Here is a 12,445-nt window from a genome sequence, read left to right as displayed (position 1 = left end):
TGAACTTACCTAAATTACGCCGTCAGACAAAGTTCATCATAGAAACATAATTTCTGGACTTTAAATATATATACTGGGATAGTTTAAACATGTTTGTATTTCTTATTGGTTTATGTATTTTTTTAATGAAACCTTTTAATAATTTAATTTAGGGCTAGCCCATATTTCTCTTTAAATATATCTGAGAGCTAATTAATTAAGTAATTGAAATTGTATGTTAATGACTTTTCTATCTGTTATTTATTTTCCTTTAATAAATTTGACGTTATTATATTCAGACGGAATCACACCTTGTTTCTGTTCATTTATAATAACAATGTGGAACCTTAAAGATCCCCAGCACATACTTAGCATAACTACCAATAAAATAAAAGGTAAAGCAAAAACGTTGAAACCTGTATTCATAAATTTTAAATATAGTGTTTTTAAAATATTAAATCATGTAGGTATCTTTAACCATGCCAAAATGTTTAAGTAATCTAGGCATAGCTATAGCCAAAATAAATAATTGTGTAAGCTTAAACGATGGCATATGATAATTAAAATTAAATAAGCAATTGTTTCATGGTGTTTAACCTGGCTACTTCATAAAATAAAGATAATGTGTGATATCATCAAGGTAAAATATATCCTAGAATATATTGAAACTTGACTTATAATCAAAATACTTCATATATGCCAAAACTTAACGGTATTACGCATAACTACTATAGAAACTGTCAGTCTTAAATGTTTCTTTTATGAATTAAATATTTTATTTACGAGAAGCAAAGCCGTGGTTTGTAATCAAGTATTTTTATAAATTTGTTTTACTAAACATCAAAAATAAGACTTTGGAAAAAGGTATTCTTAAAGAATAATTAAGATTCCTATTACTTAAAGCAATTCTCCTTTTACAATGTAACTTATAGATGTTTTCCAAAGTGCTCTACTTACGTGCATGATAAACCTCAATATGTTTACTCTTTTTAAGGTTGGTTCCGAACAGCTTGTTTTCTAATTCAGTATGCCATAACATAATTAATAGAAATGGTTTAATCAGTAAATCAGCCAAAAAAATCCAGTTAATTGATTTTTTACACTCACAAACAAACACAAACAAATATACACACAACAAAAACACACTCAATCACTTACGCAACACAAAACTTATTTCAACACACAACACAAACACACACACAAACAAACACACAAATAAATACACGCACACAACAAACACACACACATATCTATATACTACTTAAGATGTTTTATAGTGTTATACTTCCAACTGTTTGACCTTTTTATATATTAGTCCTGTTAATTCATGTGGTAAACTTCATTATATTGTTAATAAACTTACAATTTAATCTTGAAACAAACATTGGATTGAATTTAGTAATCTAATGAGTTTCGATCACATTACCAATAATTTGAAAAATTAATTGTTTTTATATGAAACTATAGAAAAAAATTTTAATTATCCATGTACTTTTTTAATGCTTTGATATTGGTTAATATTAATGATTGATGTTAAATATATTTTTAATGACAAATATATATTTTAAAACCCACGGATGGTGAGATAAAAAAGTAAATTAGGTTATTTAACACTTTATATACTTTATAAATGTGACATGAAAACCTTTTATTAATTAAGTGTTTATTTATATAATTTAACCTAAACCTGAAATCAAATCTTCTTAAATAGTAATGTTAATGCACAATTATAAATTTTGTACAAGTTGTTAAAAACAATATGAGCATGAGTAGTATATAATAGTATTTCCTAGATCAGGATGCAGGTAGTGGATTGAAGATTGTCGGTCCGCCATCTTGGATTCTGACGTCACGGCGGCCATCTTGGATTGTGACGTCACGGCGGCCATCTTGGATAAGCGTAACGGGACACAGCGTAACGCGACATAACGTAACGGGACAAGTATATCACGGCGGCAATTTTGGATCCGTCATCTTGGATCTGCCATTTTGGATGACGTCATTGTGTGTGTTCTCGAACATTCCGACGTTGTGTTTTCCGACATATTGGATCCTATTAATGCTGCAATTTTTGTTACAGTCGCCATCTTGAAATTTGGACGCCATCTTGAAAATCTTTAATTATTATCCGATTTTAATGAAAAAAATTCCAAAATTCATCAAAAAATTAACTTATTCGAATTCTGATTGATTATATCGATCATCGTCCTCGGTTCGAACCCGGTGAGTGCAAAAAAAACTAAAAATGGCGACAGGCTCCTTCCTCAATGGTGGATGCAGGCAGACTGACTCCTACCACTTTTTTTTCAAAGCATATATATCATCACCTAGTATGACGACATGTCTGCCATCTTTTCTTCGTCCGCTGGGGATCACCATCTTATTTTCGTCCGCTAGAGTGTGCTGATACCATGTTAGTATAATTATCTGGTCACCACACCTTACACCTTGACATTGAACATTGACCTTGACCTTGAACATTGACCTTGACCTTAAAATTTGACCTTGACCTTGAACTTTGACCTTGACCTTGAACTTTGACATTGACCTTGAAATTTGACCTTGACCTTGAAATTTGACCTTGACCTTGAAATTTGACCTTGACCTTGAAATTTGACTTTGTCCTTGAAATTTGACTTTGTCCTTGTCGACCATCATGGATCCGAAATTTTATGTTCAGTACAGGCTACCAGGAGCTACCACCTGCTGGAGTACGCCATCTTGTGTGTGTACCTGTATTATAGAGTACATTTCCATCTGGATAATTTTATTCTAACCCGCTATAGTGCAGTAATCATTTATTACGGAGGTGCCCCCCCTGCCATCTTGAAATTCAGCCGCCATCTTGAAATCATGTAATAATGTAGCTAGAAAAGCGGGAAAAATTCCAAAATTCATTAAATAAATCACTTATTAACTTACATATCGATTCGATCCGCTCCAGTCCTTGGTTCGATCCTCGATCGATGCAATAATGTTTAATTTTATGAAAAAAATAATAATTCCAATAAACCATGTTCAACATTCTTAAAGAGACTTTAAATCATCTACTACCATCATCCTATCAAACATCAAGACCACCATATTGGAAATTCGTAATTGTAATGCTAGAGATTCGGTAAAAAGTTAAAAATTCATTAAATTAATTTGTAATCCATATAATGATTGATTGGATCGACTAATGTCCTTGGTTCGATACCTGGCCGATACAAAAAAAACTTTAATATTTTAAAAAAAGTACCACTAAAGTGGCAGGTTTGAAAAAATAAAATACACCACAAGTTCCTTTAAAAAAACTTTTATTACATACATACTACACTACTACATGTACAAAAAAATACACAGACAAATTACTAAAGCCTTTTGGATTCCTCGAATCAAACAGTCTTCTTATTGTACGGACTAAGCCTTTTACATGACTTTAAATGTCTATCCGATCCGGTCATCACCGCAGCCAGAGACGGACTGAAGTTCATATCACTTATATAGTCTCATTAGCCGGTACAACACATGAGTCAAATCAATAACCATGTTCATTATAGGTCTCGGAGCATTTTTTATAATGACGATGTAAGCTATCGAGACGTGAAATTAGTTTATTGCACTTATTGCACTGAAATTGTATTCTTTGAACATTATTAGAACAACCGCTTCTTTCATGTCTGCGAGCATTTGAGGTGATAGTAAATGATGCACCACAGTATTTGCACTGATGCGAAGTACGCTCTACATTAATTGAAGTATTCAATGCTGATGAAACTTCAGCTGATGGTGGAACAGCACATATCGAAGTCTCCTTTAGTGTTGTCAGAGGCGTTGCCAACGGGATCTGCTCCAACATCGTCGGCGCTGACGTCATGGTTCCCGTAGTCGATTCTACATCCTCCATCGAGTTCGACGTTAAAGTCGGTAAAGATGCCATCGAAGTCTCAAGAACAGGCAATTACACGACTTATGCACCAGAAGAAACAAACTAGGTGATCCGTACACCGACGACGTCAGTAACAAACTAAGCATCCTGTTGTCTAGAGCTCGCTTATATATACATGCACCGTATGGAACAATACGCTAGTCAAATCAAGAACCATTTACAATAATACTAGAGTCAAAACAACATTAAAAATAGAAGGACCATCAACGAAAAGGCAGCACATTTGGAAGCACCGACAACGAAAAGGCAGCATATTTGGAAGCACCGACAACGAAAAGGCAGCACATTTGGAAGCACCGACAACGAAATGGCAGCACATTTGGAAGCACCGACAAAGTAAAGGCAGCACATTTGGAAGCACCGACAACGTAAAGGCAGCACATTTGGAAGCACCGACAACGAAAAGGCAGCACATTTGGAAGCACCGACAACGAAAAGGCAGCACATTTGGAAGCACCGACAACGAAAAGGCAGCACATTTGGAAGCACCGACAACGAAAAGGCAGCACATTTGGAAGCACCGACAACGTAAATGCAGCACATTTGGAAGCACCGACAACGTAAAGGCAGCACATTTGGAAGCACCGACAACGTAAAGGCAGCATATTTGGAAGCACCGACAACGAAAAGGCAGCACATTTGGAAGCACCGACAACGAAAAAGCAGCACATTTGGAAGCACCGACAACGAAAAGGCAGCACATTTGGAAGCACCGACTACGAAAAGGCAGCACAATTGGAAGTACCGACAACGAAAAGGCAGCACATTTGGAAGCACCGACAAAGAAAAGGCAGCACATTTGGAAGCACCGACTACGAAAAGGCAGCACATTTGGAAGCACCGACTACGAAAAGGCAGAACATTTGGAAGCACCGACAACGAAAAGGCAGCACATTTGGAAGCACCGACAACGTAAAGGCAGCACATTTGGAAACACCGACAACGAAAAGGCAGCATATTTGGAAGCACCGACAACGAAAAGGCAGCGCATTTGGAAGCACCGACAACGAAAAGGCAGCACATTTGGAAGCACCGCCAACGAAAAGGCAGCACATTTTGGATGCATCATCGAATAAGGAAGCACATTTGGAAGCTCCATCAACTAAAAAAGGCAAAAAGTAAGCACAAGTTACGAGATCTAAGTCTTAGTAAGAAATCATAATACAAGAAATAAAAACATTACATTCTTATAATTTAAATTATTTATTTTATTGCTTTACATTATACAAATGCAAGTAAAACAAGTCAATATTGTATGTAGCCAGCATTCCTCAGTTCCTTGAGTATAAAGGATATTTCTTTGATGCACGAATAGTTTCCTGCACAAAGCGAACGATGTAGAAGTCTTAGCCGGTCAACCAATATGTTTGGATCTTTCCATGATGTGTAATCATTCTCTTCTACCACCATCTTCCTTGCACCTTTATAATAAATATTATGATCTCTGGTGTCTTCCGTTTTACCACCAACCTCAGGGTAACTTTCATGTTTGAGACGGTGATTATCACAAGCTTGATCAGATTTATTTAATATATCACGTCGTTTCCATCGTTTCGGTCTCAGGAAACCGCCACATTCTTCGATCTTGGCAGCTTTAGGTGCTTCATCATAGTCTATGTCTTTGTCAACAGCCTCAGAGTCACTGTAACAATCACCGTAGAAGGAATCGTCTTCACCCAATTTACCGTAATAATTCGATGTTGATGATGTTGAAGTGTCTTCATCGTCTTCATGCTTCCTTTTTAGGAGTCCATCATTTTTACAAAGTAGGAAAGATCTACTTGAATTCGGCTGGAATATATTCTCACTTTTCACGTTAAGGATTCTTCCATTGTCTTCATTCTTCCGTAAATCATCAACCTTCTTCAATTTAAGTTCTTTGTCGAGATCGGAAGAGCCAAGAAAATTATTGTCGTAATGCAGATCACTCTTCCTTAGGCTAGTAGATTCATCGTTGTCCTCTAGCTTGTACGCAGGCTTGGCGCTACAAGTTCTGCCATGTCTTTTTAGGCTCTCTCTCCGCGTAAACGACTTGCTACATCGAACACAACTTATCATATTGCGCAGTGGATTTTTAACACAGTCATTCTTCTCGTGTTGTCTTTTATTCTTTCTCAAGATAAACTCTTTACTGCAAAACTTACACCTATGTTCTTTCGATACAGCGTCAGATCCCAAATCGGAATTCATATTAGTTACTGAGACTAATGCCAGATACCAATTGAATGTTTTAAATTAGATTCAATACTTAAATAGAAATTTTTTCATATTTCATCAGCGAGAATAAATATATCTCATGCAAAAGTACTTTATGCATGTAGTTCTGCTTTTCAACAACAGATGTCGCCACATGTTGCTTGCAGGTAAATAATATTTAGTTATTTTATGCGGGATGCGGGATGCTCACTAACGATCGCAAAAGAAGGATGGCTTCGTTAGACTCCAAGGAAAAGGAAGTTCGTCTTGCATGTTGGTGCTCCACAGATGTCTCATGGCGTAATATTAATTTGACTGAGTAATGATATTTGTTAATTCCACCTGATAAAAATATTGCAAGTTTTGATTTAGTAGCAGAAATTATCGAATTAAATGTAACTCCAAATAAAATGACATGTCTGATTAGAACAAAAAAAAATCCATGCAGAGAGCGGTTTCTCAGAATAGTCAGAAACACTTGAAGAAACCACAGGAATGATTGCAAGAACACGGGAAAAACCATCAAAATATTGTCAAGAATAATGAGGAGCAGACTGAGAAAACCACTATAATATTAACAACAATAATCGGAAGCACACGGAGAAAACCATCATAATATTGACCAGATTAATCGGAAGAACACACAGAGAAAACCACCACATGTTTTCTTTGATATCATAAAATTACAAGAAAAAATATTTAAAAATAAATTAATAAAAAATTAAAAAAAATGTATAAATTTATGGCTTGTACAAGAACTCTATCTTTGCTCAACAATGATAAGTTTACAAGCTAGCAGAAACTGTTTATGCATTTTTTTAATTTTTTTATTAATTTATTTTTAAATATTTTTTCTTGTAATTTTATGATATCAAAGAAAACATGTGGTGGTTTTCTCTGTGTGCTTCCGATTAATCTGGTCAATATTATGATGGTTTTCTCCGTGTGCTTCCGATTATTATTGTTAATATTATAGTGGTTTTCTCAGTGTGCTCCTGATTATTCTTGACAATATTTTGATGGTTTTTCCCGTGTTCTTGCAATTATTCCTGTGGTTTCTTTAAGTGTTTCTGACTATTCTGAGAAACCGCTCTCTGCATGGAATTTTTTTTTGTTCTAATGAGACATGTCATTTTATTTGGAGTTACATTTAAATCGATAATTTCTGCTACTAAATCAAAACTTGCAATATTTTTATCAGGTGGAATTAACAAATATCATTACTCAGTCAAATTAATATTACGCCATGAGACATCTGTGGAGCACCAACATGCAAGACGAACTTCCTTTTCCTTGGAGTCTAACGAAGCCATCCTTCTTTTGCGATCGTTAGTGAGCATCCCGCATCCCGCATAAAATAACTAAATATTATTTACCTGCAAGCAACATGTGGCGACATCTGTTGTTGAAAAGCAGAACTACATGCATAAAGTACTTTTGCATGAGATATATTAATTCTCGCTGATGAAATATGAAAAAATTTCTATTTAAGTATTGAATCTAATTTAAAACATTCAATTGGTATCTGGCATTAGTCTCAGTAACTAATATGAATTCCGATTTGGGATCTGACGCTGTTTCGAAAGAACATAGGTGTAAGTTTTGCAGTAAAGAGTTTATCTTGAGAAAGAATAAAAGACATAACGAGAAGAATGACTGTGTTAAAAATCCACTGCGCAATATGATAAGTTGTGTTCGATGTAGCAAGTCGTTTACGCGGAGAGAGAGCCTAAACAGACATGGCAGAACTTGTAGCGCCAAGCCTGCGTACAAGCTTGAGGACAACGATGAATCTACTAGCCTAAGGAAGAGTGATCTGCATTACGACAATAATTTTCTTGGCTCTTCCGATCTCGACAAAGAACTAAAATTGAAGGAGGATGATGATTTACGGAAGAATGAAGACAATGGAAGAATCCTTAACGTGAAAAGTGAGAATATATACCAGCCGAATTCAAGTAGATCTTTCCTACTTTGTAAAAATGATGGACTCCTAAAAAGGAAGCATGAAGACGATGAAGACACTTCAACATCATCAACATCGAATTATTACGGTAAATTGGGTGAAGACGATTCCTTCTACGGTGATTGTTACAGTGACTCTGAGGCTGTTGACAAAGACATAGACTATGATGAAGCACCTAAAGCTGCCAAGATCGAAGAATGTGGCGGTGTCCTGAGACCGAAACGATGGAAACGACGTGATATATTAAATAAATCTGATCAAGCTTGTGATAATCACCGTCTCAAACATGAAAGTTACCCTGAGGTTGGTGGTAAAACGGAAGACACCAGAGATCATAATATTTATTATAAAGGTGCAAGGAAGATGGTGGTAGAAGAGAATGATTACACATCATGGAAAGATCCAAACATATTGGTTGACCGGCTAAGACTTCTACATCGTTCGCTTTGTGCAGGAAACTATTCGTGCATCAAAGAAATATCCTTCATACTCAAGGAACTGAGGAATGCTGGCTACATACAATATTGACTTGTTTTACTTGCATTTGTATAATGTAAAGCAATAAAATAAATAATTTAAATTATAAAAATGTAATGTTTTTATTTCTTGTATTATGATTTCTTACTAAGACTTAGATCTCGTAACTTGTGCTTCCTCTTTGCCTTTTTTAGTTGATGGAGCTTCCAAATGTACTTCCTTATTCGATGATGCATCCAAAATGTGCTGCCTTTTCATTGGCGGTGCTTCCAAATATGCTGCCTTTTCGTTGTCGGTGCTTCCAAATGTGCTGCCTTTTCGTTGTCAGTGCTTCCAAATATGCTGCCTTTTCGCTGTCGGTGTTTCCAAATGTGCTGCCTTTACGTTGTCGGTGCTTCCAAACGTGCTGCCTTTTCGTTGTCGGTGCTTCCAAATGTTCTGCCTTTTCGTAGTCGGTGCTTCCAAATGTGCTGCCTTTTCGTAGTCGTTGCTTCCAAATGTGCTGCCTTTTCGTAGTCGGTGCTTCCAAATGTGCTGCCTTTTCGTTGTCGGTACTTCCAATTGTGCTGCTTTTCGTAGTCGGTGCTACCAAATGTGCTGCCTTTTCGTTGTCGATGCTTCCAAATGTGCTGCCTTTTCGTTGTCGGTGCTTCCAAATGTGCTGCCTTTTCGTTGTCGGTGCTTCCAAATGTGCTGCCTTTACGTTGTCGGTGCTTCCAAATGTGCTGCCTTTACGTTGTCGGTGCTTCCAAATGTGCTGCCATTTCGTTGTCGGTGCTTCCAAATATGCTGCCTTTTCGTTGTCGGTGTTTCCAAATGTGCTGCCTTTACGTTGTCGGTGCTTCCAAATGTGCTGCCTTTTCGTTGTCGGTGCTTCCAAATGTTCTGCCTTTTCGTAGTCGGTGCTTCCAAATGTGCTGCCTTTTCGTAGTCGGTGCTTCCAAATGTGCTGCCTTTTCTTTGTCGGTGCTTCCAAATGTGCTGCATTTACGTTGTCGGTGCTTCCAAATGTGCTGCCTTTTCGTTGTCGGTGCTTCCAAATGTGCTGCCTTTTCGTTGTCGGTGCTTCCAAATGTGCTGCCTTTTCGTTGTCGGTGCTTCCAAATGTGCTGCCTTTTCGTTGTCGGTGCTTCCAAATGTGCTGCCTTTACATTGTCGCTGCTTCCAAATGTGCTGCCTTTATGTTGACGGTGCTTCCAAATGTGCTGCCTTTTCGTTGTCGGTGCTTCCAAATGTGCTGCCTTTTCGTTGTCGGTGCTTCCAAATGTGCTGCCTTTTCGTTGTCGGTGCTTCCAAATGTGCTGCCTTTACGTTGTCGGTGCTTCAAAATGTGCTGCCTTTACGTTGTCGGCGCTTCCAAATGTGCTGCCATTTCGTTGTCGGTGCTTCCAAATGTGCTGCCATTTCGTTGTCGGTGCTTCCAAATGTGCTGCCTTTTCGTTGTCGGTGCTTCCAAATGTGCTGCCTTTTCGTTGTCGGTGCTTCCAAATGTGCTGCCTTTTCGTTGATTGTCCTTCTATTTTTAATGTTGTTTTGACTCTAGTATTATTGTAAATGGTTCTTGATTTGACTAGCGTATTGTTCTATACGGTGCATGTATATATAAGTGAGCTCTAGACAACAGGATGCTTAGTTTGTTACTGACGTCGTCGGTGTACGGATCACCTAGTTTGTTTCTTCTGGTGCATAAGTCGTGTAATTGCCTGTTCTTGAGACTTCGATGGCATCTTTACCGACTTTAACGTCGAACTCGATGGAGGATGTAGAATCGACTACGGGAACCATGACGTCAGCGCCGACGATTTTGGAGCAGATCCCGTTGGCAACGCCTCTGACAACACTAAAGGAGACTTCGATATGTGCTGTTCCACCATCAGCTGAAGTTTCATCAGCATTGAATACTTCAATTAATGAAGAGCGTACTTAGCATCAGTGCAAATACTGTGGTGCATCATTTACTATCACCTCAAATGCTCGCAGACATGAAAGAAGCGGTTGTTCTAATAATGTTCAAAGAATACAATTTCAGTGCAATAAGTGCAATAAACTAATTTCACGGTTTGATAGCTTACATTGTCTTTATAAAAAATGCTCCGAGACCTATAATGAACATGGTTATTGATTTGACTCATGTGTTGTACCGGCTAATGAGACTATATAAGTGATATGAACTTCAGTCCGTCTCTGGCTGCGGTGATGACCGGATCGGATAGACATTTAAAGTTATGTAAAAGGCTTAGTCCGTACAATTAGAAGACTGTTTGAATCGAGGAATCTAAAAGGCTTTAGTAATTTGTCTGTGTATTTTTTTGGACATGTAGTAGTGTAGTATGTATGTAATTAAAGTTTTTTTAAAGGAACTTGTGGTGTATTTTATTTTTTCAAACCTGCCACATCAGTGGTACTTTTTTTAAAATATTAAAGTTTTTTTGTATCGGCCAGGTATCGAACCAAGGTCATTAGTCGATCCAATCAATCATTATATGGATTACAAATTTATTTAATGAATTTTTAACTTTTTCCCGAATCTCTAGCATTACAATTACGAATTTCCAATATGGTGGTCTTGATGTTTGATAGGATGATGGTAGTAGATGATTTAAAGTCTCTTTAAGAATGTTGAACATGGTTAATTGGAATTATTATTTTTTTCATAAAATTAAACATTATTGCATCGATCGAGGATCGAACCAAGGACTGGAGCGGATCGAATCGATATGTAAGTTAATAAGTGATTTATTTAATGAATTTTGGAATTTTTCCCGCTTTTCTAGCTACATTATTACATGATTTCAAGATGGCGGCCGAATTTCAAGATGGCAGGGGGGGCACCTCCGTAATAAATGATTACTGCACTATAGCGGGTTAGAATAAAATTATCCAGATGGAAATGTACTCTATAATACAAGTACACACACAAGATGGCGTACTCCAGCAGGTGGTAGCTCCTGGTAGCCTGTACTGAACATAAAATTTCGGATCCATGATGGTCGACAAGGACAAAGTCAAATTTCAAGGACAAAGTCAAATTTCAAGGTCAAGGTCAAATTTCAAGGTCAATGTCAAATTTCAAGGTCAAGGTCAAATTTCAAGGTCAAGGTCAAATTTCAAGGTCAAGGTCAAAGTTCAAGGTCAAGGTCAAAGTTCAAGGTCTAGGTCAAATTTTAAGGTCAAGGTCAATGTTCAAGGTCAAGGTCAATGTTCAATGTCAAGGTGTAAGGTGTGGTGACCAGATAATTATACTAACATGGTATCAGCACACTCTAGTGGACGAAAATAAGATGGTGATCCCCAGCGGACGAAGAAAAGATGGCAGACATGTCGTCATACTAGGTGATGATATATATGCTTTGAAAAAAAAGTGGTAGTAGTCAGTCTGCCTGCATCCACCATTGAGGAAGGAGCCTGTCGCCATTTTTAGTTTTTTTTGCACTCACCGGGTTCGAACCGAGGACGATGATCGATATAATCAATCAGAATTCGAATAAGTTAATTTTTTGATGAATTTTGGAATTTTTTTCATTAAAATCGGATAATAATTAAAGATTTTCAAGATGGCGTCCAAATTTCAAGATGGCGACTGTAACAAAAATTGCAGCATTAATAGGATCCAATATGTCGGAAAACACAACGTCGGAATGTTCGAGAACACACACAATGACGCCATCCAAAATGGCAGATCCACTTGATCTACTTGTCCCGTTACGTTATGTCGCGTTACGCTGTGTCCCGTTACGCTTATCCAAGATGGCCGCCGTGACGTCACAATCCAAGATGGCCGCCGTGACGTCAGAATCCAAGATGGCGGACCGACAATCTTCAATCCACTACCTGCATCCTGATCTAGGAAATACTATTATATACTACTAGCATGATTTAAGTTTTCAGATATTTGT

The 12,445-nt window shown here is 37.3% G+C and overlaps 1 protein-coding gene across 2 annotated transcripts in view; it reads right to left on the bottom strand.

Annotated features, from left to right (window-relative positions):
• The window catches only part of LOC134533674 (lachesin-like), a 780,301-nt gene that overhangs the window by 610,857 nt on the left and 156,999 nt on the right, over positions 1 to 12,445 (bottom strand). The gene's annotated exons all lie outside the window — the stretch shown is intronic.

Source organism: Bacillus rossius, chromosome 7, assembly GCF_032445375.1.
Source record: "Bacillus rossius redtenbacheri isolate Brsri chromosome 7, Brsri_v3, whole genome shotgun sequence".
Classification (NCBI taxonomy): domain Eukaryota; kingdom Metazoa; phylum Arthropoda; class Insecta; order Phasmatodea; family Bacillidae; genus Bacillus; species Bacillus rossius.
This window is presented reverse-complemented; position numbering and strand designations above follow the sequence as displayed.